The sequence below is a fragment of the Anolis sagrei genome, chromosome 13 (assembly GCF_037176765.1).
Source record: "Anolis sagrei isolate rAnoSag1 chromosome 13, rAnoSag1.mat, whole genome shotgun sequence".
NCBI lineage: Eukaryota > Metazoa > Chordata > Lepidosauria > Squamata > Dactyloidae > Anolis > Anolis sagrei.
Genome location: NC_090033.1, coordinates 1924279 through 1944609, shown reverse-complemented (window position 1 = coordinate 1944609; position 20331 = coordinate 1924279). Strand labels below are relative to the sequence as shown.

Below are 20331 nucleotides of genomic sequence, written 5' to 3'. Positions count from 1 at the left end.
TGGAACTCTCTGCCTTGGAGTGTGCTGGAGGCTCCTTCTTTGAGGCTTTTTAAACAGAGTCTGGATGGCCATCTATCGGGAGTGCTTTCAATGTGATTTCTCTTATAACTCTTATGATTCTCACAGAAAAATCCCACAATACCTGCTTTGAACCGGGTTATATGAGTCCACACTGCCATTGAACCGGGTTATGTGTGTCCACACTGCCATTGAACCGGGTTATGTGTGTCCACACTGCCATTGAACCGGGTTATGTGTGTCCACTCTGCCATTGAACCGGGTTATGTTTGTCCACTCTGCCATTGAACCGGGTTATGTGTGTCCACACTGCCATTGAACCGGGTTATCTGAGTCCACACTGCCATTGAACCGGGTTATCCGTGTCCACACTGCCATTGAACCGGGTTATCTGAGTCCACACTGCCATTGAACCGGGTTATCTGAGTCTACACTGCCATTGAACCGGGTTATGTGTGTCCACACTGCCATTGAACCGGGTTATCTGAGTCCACACTGCCATTAAACGGGGTTATTTGTGTCCACTCTGCCATTGAACCGGGTTATCTGTGTCCACACTGCCCTATATTCCAGTCCAAAGCAGGACATGTGGGGTTGTGTCAAAGGGTTTTTCTTCCCCATGTCTTTGGGCCTGCAATCCCGGCTGCCTCCAGGAGAGGTCGCTTGGCTGGCCACGGGCGGAAAAGGGAGGCGCAACGCCGCTGGGCCGGGAGGAGCCGTGCGCGCGGGGCGTGCTGGGAAATGTAGTCTGGGCCTGGGGGCGGCGTGGCGGTCCTGCAGGGGCAGAGGCGCGGCGGGGGAACTACGCCTCCCAGCATCCCGCGCGCCCTGCAGGCTTAGCGCTGAGGAGCCCCTCAGAGGAGGAGGAGGAGAGGAAGCAGTGGCTGGCCGGCTGAGAGAGAGACGGAGAGGGAGAGCAGGGGAGCAGCCGGCCAAACTTTGCAGTAAGTTTCCCATTCAGGCCTCTCTTGGCAAGGGGGTGCCTTTGGGGGCCCTCAGGAGAGCCCCCCTTGGGCCCCTGTGGGGGGTCTCTGGGCCCAGGATGAAGGAAGGAAGGGGGGGCTCGGAATGGGATTGGGATTTGGGGGGCTGCTTCAGGAAGGCCTTCTCAGGGATTTCCCATCATCATTGTATCATTATCATATTATTGTTACCATTATAGTATCATGACTACTATCATCATCATCATCATCATCACATTATTATTATTATTATTTTATTGTTACCCTTATAGTATCAGGACTACTATCATCATCATAATATTATTATTATTGCCATCATCATTGTATTATTATCATTATTATGTTATCATTACTACTAGCATCATCATCATATTATTATTATTTCCATCATCATTGTGTTATTATCATTCTCATATGATATTATTATATTATTATCATGACTACTACTATCATCATATTATTATTATTATTGTTGTTGTTGTTGTTACCATTATATTATCATGACTACTATCATCATCATATTATTATTTTTCCATCATCATTGTGTTATTATCATTCTCATATTATATTATTATTTCCTTATTGTTACCATTATGTTATCATGACTACTATCATCATCATATTATTATTATTATTATTATTGCCAGCATCATTGTATTATTATCATTATTATATTATCATTATTTTATTATTGTTACCATCACATTATTATTATTGCTAGCATCATTGTATTATTATCATTATTATTATATTATCATTATTTTATTATTGTTGCCATCATATTATTATTATTGAAAGCATCGTTGTATTATTATCATTCTCATATTATCATTATTTTATTATTGTTGCCACCATATTCTTATTATTGCCAGCATCATTGTATTATTATCATTCTCATATTATCATTATTTTATTATTGTTGCCACCATATTCTTATTATTGCCAGCATCATTGTATTATTATCATTCTCATATTATCATTATTTTATTATTGTTACCATCATATTATTATTATTGCCATCATCATTGTATTATTATCTTTCTCATATTATCATTTTATTATTGTTACCATTATAGTATCATGACTACTATCATCATCACATTATTATTCTTATTGTCATCATCATTGTATTATTATTCTCATATTATATTATTATTTTATTATTGTTACTATTATAGTATCATGACTACTATCATCATCACATTATTATTATTGCCTTCATCATTGTATTATTATCATTATTATATTATCATGACTGCTATCATCATATTATTATTTTTATCTTATTGTTGTCATTATATTATTATTGTTATTATTATTATTATTATCACCATATTATTATCATATAAAATATGATAATAATAATATGATGATAATAATAATAACAATTATAAGAATAATGATATTACTGTTATTATATTCTCATGATGATGAGATTATTATTATTAACACCATATTATTATTATTAATATTATTATTATATTCTTATAATGATATTACTGTTATTCTCAATATGATGATTATTATCATCACCACATTATTCTTTTTCTTATCATATTCTTATCATCATGGTATTAATGTTATTATATTCTCATTATCCTTATTCTTATCATCATGATACTATTGTTATTATATTCTCATTCTCATTACTATCATATTATTCTTATATTCTTATCATATTATTATATTCTTATATTCTTATTGTATTATTTCTGCTATCATATTATAATTATGGCTATGATTATCATTACCATATTATTCTTATCATCATATTCTTATCATAATTATATTATTATTGTTACCATTATATTATCATTATGATGATTAGTATAATCACCATATTATAGTTATGATATTATTGTTATTATATTCTCATTATTATAATTGTTATCTTCATCACATTATTCCTATTCTTATCATATTTTCATCACCATTATATTGTTATCATTATATTATTATTAAGAGTATTATTATTATCACCATTTTATTCTTATATTCTTATCACCATCATATTATTATTATTATCATTATTATTATCATCACCATATTATTCTTATTCTTATCATATTCTCATCATCATATTATTGTTATCATTATATAATCATTATGATGATTATTATTATCACCATATTATTATCATCATATTCTTATTGCCATCATATTATTGTTGTTACTATTATATTATAATTATTATTATCATCATTGTATTATTCTTATTCTTATCATATTCTCATCATCATATTGTTATCATTATGATTATTATTATCATCACCATATTATTCTTATCACATTCTTATCACCATCATATTATTGTTATCATATTCTTATAGCTGGCTTGGGAGGGGGAGAGTAGCAGCAGGATTTCCTCCTTCTCCTCCTGAGGTGGCAGGCAGATGTAGTAAGCAACAGCCAGGAGACAGGTGTTTTTAAAGGCTCTTCCTCAGTCCCCTTCCTCCTGTAAGCTGGCTTGGGAGGGGGAGAGTAGCAGCAGGATTTCCTCCTTCTCCTCCTGAGGTGGCAGGCAGATGTAGTAAGCAACAGCCAGGAGACAGGTGTTTTTAAAGGCTCTTCCTCAGTCCCCTTCCTCCTGTAAGCTGGCTTGGGAGGGGGAGAGTAGCAGCAGGATTTCCTCCTTCTCCTCCTGAGGTGGCAGGCAGATGTAGTAAGCAACAGCCAGGAGACAGGTGTTTTTAAAGGCTCTTCCTCAGTCCCCTTCCTCCTGTAAGCTGGCTTGGGAGGGGGAGAGTAGCAGCAGGATTTCCTCCTTCTCCTCCTGAGGTGGCAGGCAGATGTAGTAAGCAACAGCCAGGAGACAGGTGTTTTTAAAGGCTCTTCCTCAGTCCCCTTCCTCCTGTAAGCTGGCTTGGGAGGGGGAGAGTAGCAGCAGGATTTCCTCCTTCTCCTCCTGAGGTGGCAGGCAGATGTAGTAAGCAACAGCCAGGAGACAGGTGTTTTTAAAGTCTCTTCCTCTGTCCCCTTCCTCCTCTTAGCTGGCTTGGGAGGGGGAGAGTAGCAGCAGGATTTCCTCCTTCTCCTCCTGAGGTGGCAGGCAGATGTAGTAAGCAACAGCCAGGAGACAGGTGTTTTTAAAGTCTCTTCCTCTGTCCCCTTCCTCCTCTTAGCTGGCTTGGGAGGGGGAGAGTAGCAGCAGGATTTCCTCCTTCTCCTCCTGAGGTGGCAGGCAGATGTAGTAAGCAACAGCCAGGAGACAGGTGTTTTTAAAGGCTCTTCCTCAGTCCCCTTCCTCCTGTAAGCTGGCTTGGGAGGGGGAGAGTAGCAGCAGGATTTCCTCCTTCTCCTCCTGAGGTGGCAGGCAGATGTAGTAAGCAACAGCCAGGAGACAGGTGTTTTTAAAGGCTCTTCCTCAGTCCCCTTCCTCCTGTAAGCTGGCTTGGGAGGGGGAGAGTAGCAGCAGGATTTCCTCCTTCTCCTCCTGAGGTGGCAGGCAGATGTAGTAAGCAACAGCCAGGAGACAGGTGTTTTTAAAGGCTCTTCCTCAGTCCCCTTCCTCCTGTAAGCTGGCTTGGGAGGGGGAGAGTAGCAGCAGGATTTCCTCCTTCTCCTCCTGAGGTGGCAGGCAGATGTAGTAAGCAACAGCCAGGAGACAGGTGTTTTTAAAGGCTCTTCCTCAGTCCCCTTTCTCCTGTAAGCTGGCTTGGGAGGGGGAGAGTAGCAGCAGGATTTCCTCCTTCTCCTCCTGAGGTGGCAGGCAGATGTAGTAAGCAACAGCCAGGAGACAGGTGTTTTTAAAGGCTCTTCCTCAGTCCCCTTCCTCCTGTAAGCTGGCTTGGGAGGGGGAGAGTAGCAGCAGGATTTCCTCCTTCTCCTCCTGAGGTGGCAGGCAGATGTAGTAAGCAACAGCCAGGAGACAGGTGTTTTTAAAGGCTCTTCCTCAGTCCCCTTCCTCCTGTAAGCTGGCTTGGGAGGGGGAGAGTAGCAGCAGGATTTCCTCCTTCTCCTCCTGAGGTGGCAGGCAGATGTAGTAAGCAACAGCCAGGAGACAGGTGTTTTTAAAGGCTCTTCCTCAGTCCCCTTCCTCCTGTAAGCTGGCTTGGGAGGGGGAGAGTAGCAGCAGGATTTCCTCCTTCTCCTCCTGAGGTGGCAGGCAGATGTAGTAAGCAACAGCCAGGAGACAGGTGTTTTTAAAGGCTCTTCCTCAGTCCCCTTCCTCCTGTAAGCTGGCTTGGGAGGGGGAGAGTAGCAGCAGGATTTCCTCCTTCTCCTCCTGAGGTGGCAGGCAGATGTAGTAAGCAACAGCCAGGAGACAGGTGTTTTTAAAGGCTCTTCCTCAGTCCCCTTCCTCCTGTAAGCTGGCTTGGGAGGGGGAGAGTAGCAGCAGGATTTCCTCCTTCTCCTCCTGAGGTGGCAGGCAGATGTAGTAAGCAACAGCCAGGAGACAGGTGTTTTTAAAGGCTCTTCCTCAGTCCCCTTCCTCCTGTAAGCTGGCTTGGGAGGGGGAGAGTAGCAGCAGGATTTCCTCCTTCTCCTCCTGAGGTGGCAGGCAGATGTAGTAAGCAACAGCCAGGAGACAGGTGTTTTTAAAGTCTCTTCCTCTGTCCCCTTCCTCCTCTTAGCTGGCTTGGGAGGGGGAGAGTAGCAGCAGGATTTCCTCCTTCTCCTCCTGAGGTGGCAGGCAGATGTAGTAAGCAACAGCCAGGAGACAGGTGTTTTTAAAGTCTCTTCCTCTGTCCCCTTCCTCCTCTTAGCTGGCTTGGGAGGGGGAGAGTAGCAGCAGGATTTCCTCCTTCTCCTCCTGAGGTGGCAGGCAGATGTAGTAAGCAACAGCCAGGAGACAGGTGTTTTTAAAGGCTCTTCCTCAGTCCCCTTCCTCCTGTAAGCTGGCTTGGGAGGGGGAGAGTAGCAGCAGGATTTCCTCCTTCTCCTCCTGAGGTGGCAGGCAGATGTAGTAAGCAACAGCCAGGAGACAGGTGTTTTTAAAGGCTCTTCCTCAGTCCCCTTCCTCCTGTAAGCTGGCTTGGGAGGGGGAGAGTAGCAGCAGGATTTCCTCCTTCTCCTCCTGAGGTGGCAGGCAGATGTAGTAAGCAACAGCCAGGAGACAGGTGTTTTTAAAGGCTCTTCCTCAGTCCCCTTCCTCCTGTAAGCTGGCTTGGGAGGGGGAGAGTAGCAGCAGGATTTCCTCCTGAGGTGTCAGGCAGATGTAGTAAGCAACTGTCAGGAGACCGGTGTTTTTAAAGTCTTTTCTTCAGTCCCCTTCCTCCTCTTAGCTGGCTTGGGAGGGGGAGAGTAGCAGCAGGATTTCCTCCTTCTCCTCCTGAGGTGGCAGGCAGATGTAGTAAGCAACAGCCAGGAGACAGGTGTTTTTTAAGGCTCTTCCTCAGTCCCCTTCCTCCTCTTAGCTGGCTTGGGAGGGGGAGAGTAGTAGCAGGATTTCCTCCTTCTCCTCCTGAGGTGGCAGGCAGATGTAGTAAGCAACAGCCAGGAGACAGGTGTTTTTAAAGTCTCTTCCTCTGTCCCCTTCCTCCTCTTAGCTGGCTTGGGAGGGGGAGAGTAGCAGCAGGATTTCCTCCTTCTCCTCCTGAGGTGGCAGGCAGATGTAGTAAGCAACAGCCAGGAGACAGGTGTTTTTAAAGTCTCTTCCTCTGTCCCCTTCCTCCTCTTAGCTGGCTTGGGAGGGGGAGAGTAGCAGCAGGATTTCCTCCTTCTCCTCCTGAGGTGGCAGGCAGATGTAGTAAGCAACAGCCAGGAGACAGGTGTTTTTAAAGGCTCTTCCTCAGTCCCCTTCCTCCTGTAAGCTGGCTTGGGAGGGGGAGAGTAGCAGCAGGATTTCCTCCTTCTCCTCCTGAGGTGGCAGGCAGATGTAGTAAGCAACAGCCAGGAGACAGGTGTTTTTAAAGGCTCTTCCTCAGTCCCCTTCCTCCTGTAAGCTGGCTTGGGAGGGGGAGAGTAGCAGCAGGATTTCCTCCTTCTCCTCCTGAGGTGGCAGGCAGATGTAGTAAGCAACAGCCAGGAGACAGGTGTTTTTAAAGGCTCTTCCTCAGTCCCCTTCCTCCTGTAAGCTGGCTTGGGAGGGGGAGAGTAGCAGCAGGATTTCCTCCTGAGGTGTCAGGCAGATGTAGTAAGCAACTGTCAGGAGACCGGTGTTTTTAAAGTCTTTTCTTCAGTCCCCTTCCTCCTCTTAGCTGGCTTGGGAGGGGGAGAGTAGCAGCAGGATTTCCTCCTTCTCCTCCTGAGGTGGCAGGCAGATGTAGTAAGCAACAGCCAGGAGACAGGTGTTTTTTAAGGCTCTTCCTCAGTCCCCTTCCTCCTCTTAGCTGGCTTGGGAGGGGGAGAGTAGTAGCAGGATTTCCTCCTTCTCCTCCTGAGGTGGCAGGCAGATGTAGTAAGCAACAGCCAGGAGACAGGTGTTTTTAAAGTCTCTTCCTCAGTTCCCTTCCTCCTCTTAGCTGGCTTTGGGGGGGGGGGGGGAGAGAAGCAGCAGGATCTCCTCCTTCTCCTTCTGAGGTGGCAGGCAGATGTAGTAAGCAACAGTCAGGAGACAGGCGTTTTTAAAGGCTCTTCCTCAGTCCCCTTCTTCCTGTAAGCTGGCTTGGGGGTGGGGGGAAGAGTAGCAGCAGGATTTTGCCTCATTGCACAGCCCCAAAGTCTTGGTCCCACAGCCAGGTCTTCACCATGCTTCTGAAGGACAGGAGGGAGGGGGCTGATCTATTGTTGCCAGGAAGGGAATTCCATATCCGGGGGGGGGGGGGGGGGGGGGCAATCCCTGAGAAGGCCCCGTCACTCTTAATGTCAGGGGGAAACATGCCTAGGGAAGAGTTAATGCCCCTGTGGGGTTTGTTTTGCTGCCTGTGCCCCTGTTCAGGAGATTACACCTCATTTTCTGTCCTTGTGAGAATTGGATTTTGAAAAATTTGGCTTGTTTTGGAAGCAAGGATTGGCAAGAAAGCATCAGTGGAGACACCTTTTAACTACGTTAAGTCTTTCAGGAGTGAATTTCCCTTCTTAGTGGTAGAGTTCTCCCACTTCCTGTTGTCTCACCCTTGTTTGTAACTATGAGTTGTTTGTAACTCGGGGACTACCTTTATACATGTCACGGCATGCTGGCTTGAGATTCTGGGAGTAGTAGTCCCAAAGAGGCGTTTTCTCAAGCTCTGATAGTTATTTACAAGAAGTTAATACTATAAATCCTTTTAAAGAACAGCTGTAAATGGACACCTGTTTCCTTGGCCTCTTTGTGTCATAAATTATTATTGGGAATCCTCATGGAAGTCTGTTCCTTGCCCTTCTCCCACTTTTTTCTGCAATATCCCTCACGGTCTTGTTTCTGACTTTCCCAAAATTTATTGATTCACTTCTCCAAACTTGTTTTGGGGGTGCAAAGAGCCAATTATAGAGGACTCTATGTGGTATTTATTGCTCATTAATTGCATTTATTTATTCCCTGCTTGATTTATTTCTCGTGTCAGAAGCAAATTGAGAAAACAACAATAATGTCCTAGCCGTCCCCTGCCATGCCCAGTCTGTGTATATGTGTTTTGTGTGTGTATATATGTGTATATACCTGGTTTAGCATGTGCGTTGTTGTGTATTTTTTTTATTTTTTGGCTTTTTAAGTCTCTTCCATTGTGTTTTTCAGTGTTTTAATGAGTGGTGGTCATCACCCGTTGGCCTGAGAGGTGTCTTGTGTCCAAATGTGGTGTCAATTCGCCCAGTGGTTTTTGAGTTGTGTTAATCCCAAAACGAACATTATATTTTTATTTATATAGACTAGCCGTCCCCTGCCACACGTTCCTGTGGCCCAGTCTGTGTATATGCCGGTCATGAGTCCTTTCCTCTCATACATTTTCCCCTTGTCTTTCCTTTTTTTCCTTCCTTTTCCCTTCTTTTCTTCACCTTTCCTTCATCCCTTCTTTCTCTTTCTTTGTTTCCCTGCCCTCATATTTTCCCTCTTTCCTTTCTTCCCTGCCTTTCCCCTCATACATCTCCCCCCTTTCTATTTCCTCTTCCGTTCTTTTCCTCACCTTTCCTTCATCCCTTCTTTCTTCCTTTCTCTTCCCTCCTTCTCTGTCATACTTTCCTCTTTCTTCCTTTCCTTTCCCCTCATATATCTTCCCCCTTTTCTTTCTTTCCTTTTTTCTTTCCTCTTCCCTTCGTTTCCTCACCTTTCCTCCATCCCTTCTTTCCTTTTTTCTTTCCTCTTCCCTTCTTTTCCTCACCTTTCCTCCATCCCTTCTTTCCTTTTTTCTTTCCTCTTCCCTTCTTTTCCTCACCTTTCCTTCATCCCTTCTTTCTTTTTTTCTTTCCTCTTCCCTTCTTTTCCTCACCTTTCTTTCATCCCTTCTTTCCTTTTTTCTTTCCTCACCTTTCCTTCATCCCTTCTTTCCTTTTTTCTTTCCTCTTCCCTTCTTTTCCTCACATTTCCTTCATCCCTTCTTTCCTTTTTTCTTTCCTCTTCCCTTCTTTTCCTCACCTTTCCTTCATCCCTTCTTTCCTTTTTTCTTTCCTCTTCCCTTCTTTTCCTCACCTTTCCTCCATCCCTTCTTTCCTTTTTTCTTTCCTCTTCCCTTCTTTTCCTCACCTTTCCTTCATCCCTTCTTCTCTTTCCTTTTTTCTTTCCTCTTCCCTTCTTTTCCTCACCTTTCCTTCATCCCTTCTTCTCTTTCCTTTTTTCTTTCCTCTTCCCTTCTTTTCCTCACCTTTCCTTCATCCCTTCTTTCCTTTTTTCTTTCCTCACCTTTCCTTCATCCCTTCTTTCTCTTTCCTTTTTGCTTTCCTCTTCCCTTCTTTCTCTTTCCTTTTTCCTTTCCTCTTCCCTTCTTTTCCTCACCTTTCCTTCATCCCTTCTTTCTCTTTCCTTTTTCCTTTCCTCTTCCCTTCTTTTCCTCACCTTTCCTTCGTCTCCTCTTTTCCTCTCTTTCCTTTCCTTTCTCTCCCTTCCTTCCTTCCTTCCCTCCTTTTTCTTTCTCCCCACTTAGCATTTCCTTGCCATCATCACGGTCTGTGAGCCAATATTCCGTTGCCGCCACCTTCCGAAGCCTCTTCTTCCCCATTCCCTTCTTCCTCCCAAACAAGATCCAGAGTGGCTGTGATACGCACTGCCACGAACGTCCTCCAAAAAGCAGAAAGATCAATGATGGCTTAAATTGAGTATCAGAGCCGCGGGAAAGCGGCCAAGTCCGTGACAAAGCGAGAGCAATGCCAACATCGCTTCCATAACGGAACGGGCTATTTTGAAAATGGAGCCAGATGGACATTGGTACGCTCTTCCTTCCCATCCTAATTCTACCACTCAAAAAATACACTTATCATAATCATAATAATCACAACAACAACAATAATTTCTTTATTGTATTGTCACAGCAGGAATCAGTGGGTTGCTGTGAGTTTTCCGGGTTGTAGCATTCTCTCCTGACATTTTGCCTGCATCTATGGCATAGTTAACGTACATTTGTCTTCCTGACGCTGCGGTGCATTAATAGAGTAAGTCTTTTTCCAATTTAAAAAAGAGTATCCTGTGGGATCCAATCCAAACATCTGAGTCAGCTGCATTAAAAATAACTACAGACCGAAAGGTCATGAGTTCGAAGCCAGCCCGGGTCGGAGTAAGCTCCCGACCATTTGTCTAGCTTGCTGTCGACCTTTGCAGCCCGAAAGACAATTACATCTGTCGAGTGCGAAGATACAGAATGGGGGAGAGTAGTACGTGTGGAAAAAGATCTTGGGATCCTTCTGGACAACAAGTTAAACATGAGCCAGAAATGTGGTGCGGCGGCAAAAAAAGTCAATGGGATTTTGGCCTGCATCAATAGGAGCATAGTGCAATAGGATGCAGGGAAGTACCTTGATTAGACCACACCTAAAATATTGTGTCCAATTCTGGGCACTACAATTGAAGAGAGATATTGACAAGCTGGAATGTGTCCAGAGGAGGGCAACTAAAACGATCAAGGGTCTGGAGAACAAGCCCTATGAGGAGCGGCTTAAAGAGCTGGGCATGTTTAGCCTAAAGAAAACAAGGCGGAGAGGAGATATGATAGCCATGTATAAAATACGTGAGAGGAAGTCACAGGGAGGAAGGAGCAAGCTTGTTTTCTGCTTCCGTGGAGACTAGGACATTTCAGACTACAAGAAAGGAGATTCCGCCTGAACATTTGGAAGAACTTCCTGACTGTGAGAGCCGTTCAGCAGTGGAACTCTCTGCCCTGGAGTGTGGTGGAGGCTCCTTCTTTGGAAGCTTTTAAACAGAGGCTGGATGGTCATCTGTCGAGGGTGCTTTGAATGCAATATTCCTGCTTCTTGGCAGAATGGGGTTGGACTGGATGGCCCATGAGATCTGTTCCAACTCTTTGATTTTATGATTCTAAGTTGGAAATTTAGGTACCACTTACGAGGTAACTAATTTACGATGCCATAAAAATTTCCAGCAAGCATGCAAAAGAATGAGGAAGTACTCCATCGGTGTCACAAGTGGATGGTGAAGCGACAGCTCCCCCGGTGGCTGGAATTCAAGCATACCTTCATGGCGTGGGAAAATTAAATAGTCTCTATGTGTCTGTATACGTTGTGTGTCTATGACATTGGATGTTTGCCATGTTTATGTGCATTGTGATGTGCCCTGAGTCCCCTGCGGGGTGAGAAGGGTGAAAAATAAATACTGTAAATATACATAAATAAGTAAATATTACTGCAGATAGGCTCAGTGTTTGTAATAGCGCTGTTGCGATACTATTTTGAATGTGACGCAGTATCTAGTGAGACCTTGCTGATTCTGAGATGTGTTGGATAGAATCCAAACCACCCATGGTCAGAAGCTGCAGTCGGTAACATCTGGCACATTGTGAAACAGAGAATATTATGGTAAACTAAAAAAGAGCTGTGAATCATCATGTAAATATCTGATATACAGGATGTGTTTTCCTTCACTGGATTAATTTTTGTAGAAATACAAAGTGATGGGCTCTCAAGTCTGGGAAATGATGGTTCTCTCTGCGAGAAAACCGGCTCAGATAGTGCATGGCCTCAAGGGCATTCAGGGGAGTCAGAAGTAGCAAGAGCAGATAAGGAATCGAGTGAAGAGCTGAGTGATAAGGAGGGTTTTCATTCACTGGATTAAATTTTGTACAAATACAAAATGATGGGCTCTCAAGTCTGGGAAATGATGGTTCTCTCTGCGAGAAAACCGGCTCAGATAGTGCGTGGTCTCAAGGGCATTCGGGGGAGTCAGAAGTAGCAAGAGCAGATAAGGAATCGAGTGAAGATCTGAGTGATGAGGGTTTTCATTCACTGGATTAAATTTTGTACAAATACAAAGTGATGGGCTCTCAAGTCTGGGAAATGATGGTTCTCTCTGCGAGAAAACCGGCTCAAATAGTGCAGGGCCTCAAGTGTATTCGGGGGAGTCAGAAGTAGCAAGAGCAGATAAGGAATCGAGTGAAGATCTGAGTGATGAGGGTTTTCATTCACTGGATTAAATTTTGTACAAATACAAAGTGACGGGCTCTCAAGTCTGGGAAATGATGGTTCTCTCTGCGAGAAAACCGGCTCAGATAGTGCATGGCCTCAAGGGCATTTGGGGAGTCAGAAGTAGCAAGAGCAGATAAGGAATTGAGTGAAGATCTGAGTGATGAGGGTTTTCATTCACTGGATTAAATTTTGTACAAATACAAAGTGATGGGCTCTCAAGTCTGGGAAATGATGGTTCTCTCTGCGAGAAAACCGGCTCAAATAGTGCAGGGCCTCAAGTGTATTCGGGGGAGTCAGAAGTAGCAAGAGCAGATAAGGAATCGAGTGAAGAGCTGAGTGATAAGGAGGGTTTTCATTCACTGGATTAAATTTTGTTCAAATACAAAATGATGGGCTCTCAAGTCTGGGAAATGATGGTTCTCTCTGCGAGAAAACCGGCTCAAATAGTGCAGGGCCTCAAGTGTATTCGGGGGAGTCAGAAGTAGCAAGAGCAGATAAGGAATCGAGTGAAGAGCTGAGTGATAAGGAGGGTTTTCATTCACTGGATTAAATTTTGTACAAATACAAAATGATGGGCTCTCAAGTCTGGGAAATGATGGTTCTCTCTGCGAGAAATCCGGCTCAGATAGTGCATGGCCTCAAGGGCATTTGGGGGAGTCAGAAGTAGCAAGAGCAGATAAGGAATTGAGTGAAGATCTGAGTGATAAGGAGGGTTTTCATTCACTGGATTAAATTTTGTACAAATACAAAATGATGGGCTCTCAAGTCTGGAAAATGATGGTTCTCTCTGCGAGAAAACCGGCTCAAATAGTGCAGGGCCTCAAGTGTATTCGGGGGAGTCAGAAGTAGCAAGAGCAGATAAGGCATTGAGTGAAGATCTGAGTGATAAGGAGGGTTTTCATTCACTGGACTAAATTTTGTACAAATACAAAGTGATGGGCTCTCAAGTCTGGGAAATGATGGTTCTCTCTGCGAGAAAACGGGCTCAGATAGTGCAGGGCCTCAAGTGTATTCGGGGGAGTCAGAAGTAGCAAGAGCAGATAAGGAATCGAGTGAAGATCTGAGTGATGAGGGTTACCTACGGATGTCCGGGTCCTCAAACACTCTGTGCTTCATTTGGAAGAATGCTGCACTTGCAGAGCTCAGGCGCTGTTGTGTTTCAGGGTCAATGCTGACTTTTGTGGAGAGGTGGCTGCCACAGCAAAATTGGGAGGACAGTGGCTTTATAAACAAGCACCTTGGTATCCCTATGGAAGTTCCGGTCCTCACTCTGTGCTTCATTTGGAAGAATGCTGCACTCGCAGAGCTCAGGCGCTGTTGTATTTCAGTGTCGACTTTTGTGGAGAGGAGGCTGCTACAGCAGGATTGGGAGGACAATGGATTATAAACAAGCACCTTGGTATCCCTACGGCTGTCCTAGTCCTCAAACACTCTCTGCTTCATTCGGAAAAATGCTGCACTCGCAGAGCTCAGACGGTGTTGTATTTCAGGGTCAATGTTGACTTTTGTGGAGAGGTGGCTGCCACAGCAGGGTTAGAAGGACAATAGCTTTATAAACAAACACCTTGGTATCCCTATGGATGTCCCGGTCCTCAAACACTCTGTGCTATATTCGGAAGAATGCTGCACTCGCAGAGCTCAGGCGGTGTTGTATTTCAGTGTCAATGTTGACTTTTGTGGAGAGGTGACTGCCACAGCAGGATTGGGAGGACAATGGCTTTATAAACAAACACCTTAGTATCCCTACGGCTGTCCCGGTCCTCAAACACTCTGTGCTTCATTCGGAAAAATGCTGCACTCGCAGAGCTCAGGCGGTGTTGTATTTCAGTGTCAATGTTGACTTTTATGGAGAGGTGGCTGCCACAGCAGGATTGGGAGGACAATGGCTTTATAAACAAACACCTTGGTATCCCTACGGCTGTCCCGGTCCTCAAACACTCTGTGCTTCATTCGGAAAAATGCTGCACTCGCAGAGCTCAGGCGGTGTTGTATTTCAGTATCGACTTTTGTGGAGAGGTGGCTGCCACAGCAGGGTTGGGAGGACAATGGCTTCATAAACAAACACCTTGGTCTCCCTACGGATGTCCCGGTCCTCAAACACTCTGTGCTATATTCGGAAAAACGCTGCACTTGCAGAGCTCAGGCGGTGTTGTATTTCAGTGTCAGTGTTGACTTTGGTGGAGAGGTGGCTGCCAAGGGAGTGGAAATGGTCCACATTTTCTAATGTTACACCATTAAGCTGTATCTCTGGCATTGGAGGGGGGTTGGCTGGTGCCTTTTTCTGGAAGAACACTTTGGTTTTCCAGATGTTCAATGACAAGCCAAACTTCTTGTATGCTTCTGCGAAGGTGTTTAGAGTGGCTGGTCGGTCTCCCAATGGTGTGAACCACTCCTCCCAACCCAGGCACCATTGAGATCCCGTCTATACATCATGCGACGTGGGAACTTTTATGCAGCAGCCCGCTGCCCTTGTGCTATTTTCAGCAGCAGATTCCGCTTTGCTTTTCTTTGCCCCGTTCTTTGGAGCCTTGGGAGAGCGGTCCCGGCCCCCCTGGCCCTTCTTTTCCCCAATATGTCCTCTCCTGACTCCCTCCGCCTGGGCCTCGTCTGCTAATCCCTTTAATTGAGACCGACAGACAGAATCCCCGCAAGGTTGGGATATTAATTGTCCTCTCGGTGGAGAGGGCCTCCCTCCCCCTGGACTTGCATAATCTGTTTTCCTGGCACATCGGACATGGGAAATATCCGGGAAAGAGAGAGGGAGGCTGGACTTTCCACCGCCAGCTGTTGAGTTGGTATGTGGAGGCTTTTTCTCCCTTTCTTTGTTGTGAATGTGTGTGCAAAATGTCGTGTGCATGTGTAGCCGTTAATTTGAACTGTTCATCTTTGGTTTTGCTTTGACAATTGAGGCTTGTCCACATACCTTAGAAGTTCTTGGACTGCTTCTGTTAAGCACATAAAAGCTTTAAATCCGTAGTTCCCAAACTTTTTTGGTCATGGAACACTTCAGAACCCTCACTCTGTCTCCGGTTTCCCCACAAAGCCTTTACTCTGTCTCTAATTTCCCTACGGAACCCTTACTCTGTCTCTAATTTCCCTACGGAACCCTAACTCTGTCCTCTTTTTCATCACGAAACTCTCAATCTGCTCCCGATTTCCCTGTGGAACATTTACTCTTTCCCCAATTTCCCCCAGAATCCTTACTCTGTCTCCGGTTTCCCCACAAAGCCTTTACTCTGTCTCTAATTTCCCTACGGAACCCTTACTCTGTCCTCTTTTTCAGCACCAAACCCTCACTCTGTTCTCAATTTCCCCCTAGAACCCTAACTCTTTCCTCAATTTTCCCCAGAATCCTTACTCTGTCTCTGGTTTCCCCACGAAGCCTTTACTCTGTCCCTAATTTCCCTACGGAACCCTTACTCTGTCCTCTTTTTCAGCACCAAACCCTCACTCTGTTCTCAATTTCCCCCTAGAACCCTAACTCTTTCCTCAATTTTCCCCAGAATCCTTACTCTGTCTCTGGTTTCCCCACGAAGCCTTTACTCTGTCCCTAACTTCCCTACGGAACCCTTACTCTGTCCTCTTTTTCAGCACCAAACCCTCACTCTGTTCTCAATTTCCCCCTAGAACCCTAACTCTTTCCCCAATTTTCCCCAGAATCCTTACTCTGTCTCTGGTTTCCCCACGAAGCCTTTACTCTGTCCCTAATTTCCCTACGGAACCCTTACTCTGTCCTCTTTTTCAGCACCAAACCCTCACTCTGTTCTCAATTTCCCCCTAGAACCCTAACTCTTTCCCCAATTTTCCCCAGAATCCTTACTCTGTCTCTGGTTTCCCCACGAAGCCTTTACTCTGTCCCTAATTTCCCTACGGAACCCTTACTCTGTCCTCTTTTTCAGCACCAAACCCTCACTCTGTTCTCAATTTCCCCCTAGAACCCTAACTCTTTCCCCAATTTTCCCCAGAATCCTTACTCTGTCTCTGGTTTCCCCACGAAGCCATTACTCTGTCCCTAATTTCCCTACGGAACCCTTACTCTGTCCTCTTTTTCAGCATGGAACTCTCACTCTGTTCTCGATTTTCTTGTGGAACCCTAACTCTTTCCCCAATTTTCCCCAGAATCCTTACTCTGTCTCTGGTTTCCCCACGAAGCCTTTACTCTGTCCCTAATTTCCCTACGGAACCCTTACTCTCACTCTGTTCTTGATTTTCTTGTGGAACCCTAACTCTTTCCCCAATTTTCCCCAGAATCCTTACTCTGTCTCTGGTTTCCCCACAAAGCCGTTACTCTGTCCCTAATTTCCCTACGGAACCCTTACTCTGTCCTCTTTTTCAGCACGAAACTCTCAATCTGCTCCCGATTTCCCTGTGGAACCCTTACTCTTTCCCCAATTTTCCCCAAAATCCTTACTCTGTCTCCGGTTTCCCCACGAAGCCTTTACTCTGTCTCTAATTTCCCTACAGAACTCTTACTCTGTCCTTCTTTTCAGCATGAAACTCTTACTCTGTTCTTGATTTCCCCGTGGATCCCTTACTCTTTCTCCAATTTTCCCCAGAATCCTTACTCTGTCTCTGGATTCCCCGCGGAACCTTTACCCTGTCCCCAATTTTAGTGTGGAACTCTCACTCTGTTCCAGATTTCCCTTACTCTTTCCCCAATTTTCCCCAGAATCCTTACTCTGTGCCTGGATTCCCCGCGGAACTCTTACCCTGTCCCTGATTTCAGTGAGGAACTCTTACTCTGTCCCCAATTTCAGTGAGGAACTTTTACTCTGTCTCCGATTTCAGTGAGGAACTCTTACTCTGTCCCCAATTTCCCTGCAGAGTCCTCTCTCCTCACATTCCTCGCAGAACCCTTACCCTGCTCCCGATTTTAGCACTAAACTTGTTGGGTGAGTGGGCTTACTAACAAAAGTAACTTAATAGCAGTAGTATGACCCAGCAGCAGTAGCCCAAAGTGATAAAAAGAACGAAAACACACAGGCCAATGTTACCTCTTCCATAGGAGGCTTTTCTTTGTAGTAAAATAATATGGTTGCACTATTTACAAAAACAAGGTTTCCATAACACAAATAAAGTTCTTTAAACTTCCTTCTTTGCTTCCACGCTGGGCTTCTTTCTTATGCAGATAAACAGCTTCGCTCTCACAGAGCTTCCTCTCACAACGTACTCACACAGGAGCTTCACACAGGAGCTTTACACACAAGGCCTTTCACCTGGAGCTTCTCTCATTGAAGCTTCTTTCACCAGGCCTTCTCACATTTGGCCTTCTCATAACTCACACCGTGAGGCCTTCTCTCACAAAGGCCTCCCTCACACTGTGAGGCCTTCTCACAGACAGACCTTTCTCCCACTGAGGTTTACAAGGGAAGACGGAAGGAAGGAAGGCGTATGAATGACAACAAAGGAGGGAGGGAGGGAAGAAGGAAGGGAGGAAATGAATAAGAAAAGAAAGGAAAAGGGAGGAGGGGAAAAGGAAAGGAGGGAGGACGAAAGAAAGAGGAGGGAAGGAAGAGAAAGGGAAAATGCATGAGGAGAAGAAAGGGAAGATAGAAACAAGGGGCAAAGGGAAGGGAGAAGGAAGGGAGGGAGGGGAAGTTGTATGAGGGAAAGGAAGGAAGGAAGGAAGGAAGGGGAAGGCGTATGAAGAAAAAGAAGAGAGGGAGGAAGGGAAGGAAGGAAGGAGAAAAGAAAGGAAAAGGGAGGAAGGGAAAAGGAAAGAAGGGAGGGAGGAAGAAAGAAAAAGGAGGGAAGGAAGAGAAAGGGAAGGGGGAAATGTTTGAGGAGAAGAAAGGGAAAAATACAAACAAGGGATGAAGGGAAGGGAAGGGAGGAGGGAGGAAAGAAGGGGAAGTTGTATGAGGGACAACAAAGGAAGGAAGGAAGGAAGGAAGGGGAAGGCATATGAAGAACAAGGGAGGGAGGGAGGGAGGAAGGAGAAAGGAAAGGAAAGGGAGGAGGGAAAAGGAAAGAAGGGAGGGAGGAAGAAAGTTAAAGGAGGGAAGAAAGAGAAATGAAAGGGGAAAATGTATGAGGAGAAGAAAGGAAAGAAATGGAAACAAGGGATAAAAAAATGGATGAAGGAGGGGAAGGAAGGAAGGGGAAGTTGTATGAGGGGAAACAAGGGAAGAAGGAAGGAAAGGAAGGAAAGAAGCGGAATGTGAATGAGGGACAACAAGGGAGGAAGGAGAAAAGAAAGAAAAAAGGAGGAGGGAAAAAGGAGGGAGGGAGGAAGAAAGAAAAAGGAGGGAAGGAAGATCAAGGGAAGGGGAAAATTTATGAGGAGAAGAAAGGGAAGAAATAGAAACAAGGGATGAAAAAAAGGATGAAGGAGGGGAAGGAAGGAAGGAAGGAAGGAAGGGAAGGACGGAAGAAGTTGTATGAGGGAAAACAAGGGAAGAAGTAAGGAAAGAAGGGGAATGTGAATGAGGGACAACAAGGGAGGAAGGAGAAAAGGAAGGAGGGAAAAAGAAAAGAAGGGAAGGAGGAAGAAAGAAAAAGGAGGGAAGGGGAAAATTTATGAGAAGAAGAAAGGGAAGAACTAGAAACAAGGGATGAAAAAATGGAGGGAGGAAGGGAGGAAAGGAGGAAGGAAGGAAGGAAGGAAGGAAGGAAGGAAGGAAGGAAGGAAGGGGAAGGCGTATGAGGGACAACAAGGGAAGAAGGAAGGAAAGAAGGTGTGTGAGGGAAACTGAGGAAGGAAAGAAAGAGCCACAAAAACAGTCTATCCAAATCGAGTTGTCGGAGCACTGTCATTGTGAGGTAGGCCTCCTCAGAGCTGGAGAAGGGAGAAAGCAGGCAGGCAGCGTCCTTTTCGACACCTGGGCTGGGGTTCAATAATAGTAATAATAATAATAATAATAATAATAATAATAATAATAATCCTAGACGCTTGGGAAGTGTTCGAATTGTGATTTTGTGATACGAAATCCAGCATATAGATCTTGTTTGCTGTGACGTATTGTGCTTTTGTATCAATAATAATAATAATAATAATAAAGGCACGCTGGCAAGAAAAGCAATGCAACTCCTATGCGTGTGCCTTCCTAAGTGCTGTTGCGCCCAGTGGGATTTAGTCTCTCGCCAACCTGTGGCCTTAACCGTGGAAATATTGCATTGCCATGCTTGAACGGCAGATTGGTTTTGGGATTGAAAACCAGAGGGGCGAAACTGGAAATGTAGTCAAGCACGGACTATAAATGTGATCGTGACTCTTTTTTTGGAAGTGGTACCCTGACCTTGCCGGTGCTATTTTTATCAAAAAACCAAGGTATTTCTGCACCATTCCCTGTTTTTAATTTATGACCCTCCAGCTTATGTTTGAAAAAGCCTCCTTTTCTTGTCCTCCATTCATCACACTTTTTAAGGACTGTTGACCGAGGTCTTTGAAATGCCCCCTTGTCTCTTCTTTCTTGAATGGCCTTGCAGTTTCAAAGCTTAGCTGCTTCCTGAATGGGGGGATCCTTTGTTGGGAGGTGCCTAGCTGGCCCTGATTGTTTCATGTCTGGAATTCCCCTGTTTTAAGAGTGTTGATCTTTGTTTACTGTCCTGATTGTAGAGTTTTTTTTAGAGGTCTTTACTGTGTCTGGTTGTAATCCCCAGGTTGTGCCAGTCAGCTTTCGTATGATATTGTTTCTAGTGCCCACTTTTTGCTTGATATTCAGGCAGTGCTTCTTGTAGGTCAGAGCACAGTCCAGGGTGACTCTCAGGTATTTGGGTGCGCTGCAATGCTCAAGTGGGATTCATTCCCAGGTGATCCTCAGAGCTCGGGATGCTTGTCTGTTCTTAAGGTGAAAGGTGCATGTCTGTGTTTTAGATGGGTTAGGGATCAGCTGGTTTTCCCTGTAATAGGAGGTAAGGGCACCTAGTGCTTCAGAGAGCTTCTGTTCAACCATTTCAAAGCTCTCTGCTTGAGCGTTGATGACGCAAT

General features: G+C 45.0%; 1 protein-coding gene across 2 annotated transcripts in view; it reads left to right on the top strand.

Moving 5' to 3' along the window:
* Positions 1-916: 916 nt before the first annotated feature.
* The window catches only part of MIB2 (MIB E3 ubiquitin protein ligase 2), an 88127-nt gene continuing 68712 nt past the window's right edge, over positions 917-20331 (top strand). The window contains exon 1 of one of the 2 annotated variants that reach the window (XM_067472957.1): positions 917-962. The gene's annotated coding sequence lies outside the window, so the exon portion shown is untranslated. Of the gene's footprint in view, positions 963-15056; positions 15197-20331 lie in introns of those variants that run through there. The other variant, XM_067472958.1, reaches the window with a different exon arrangement.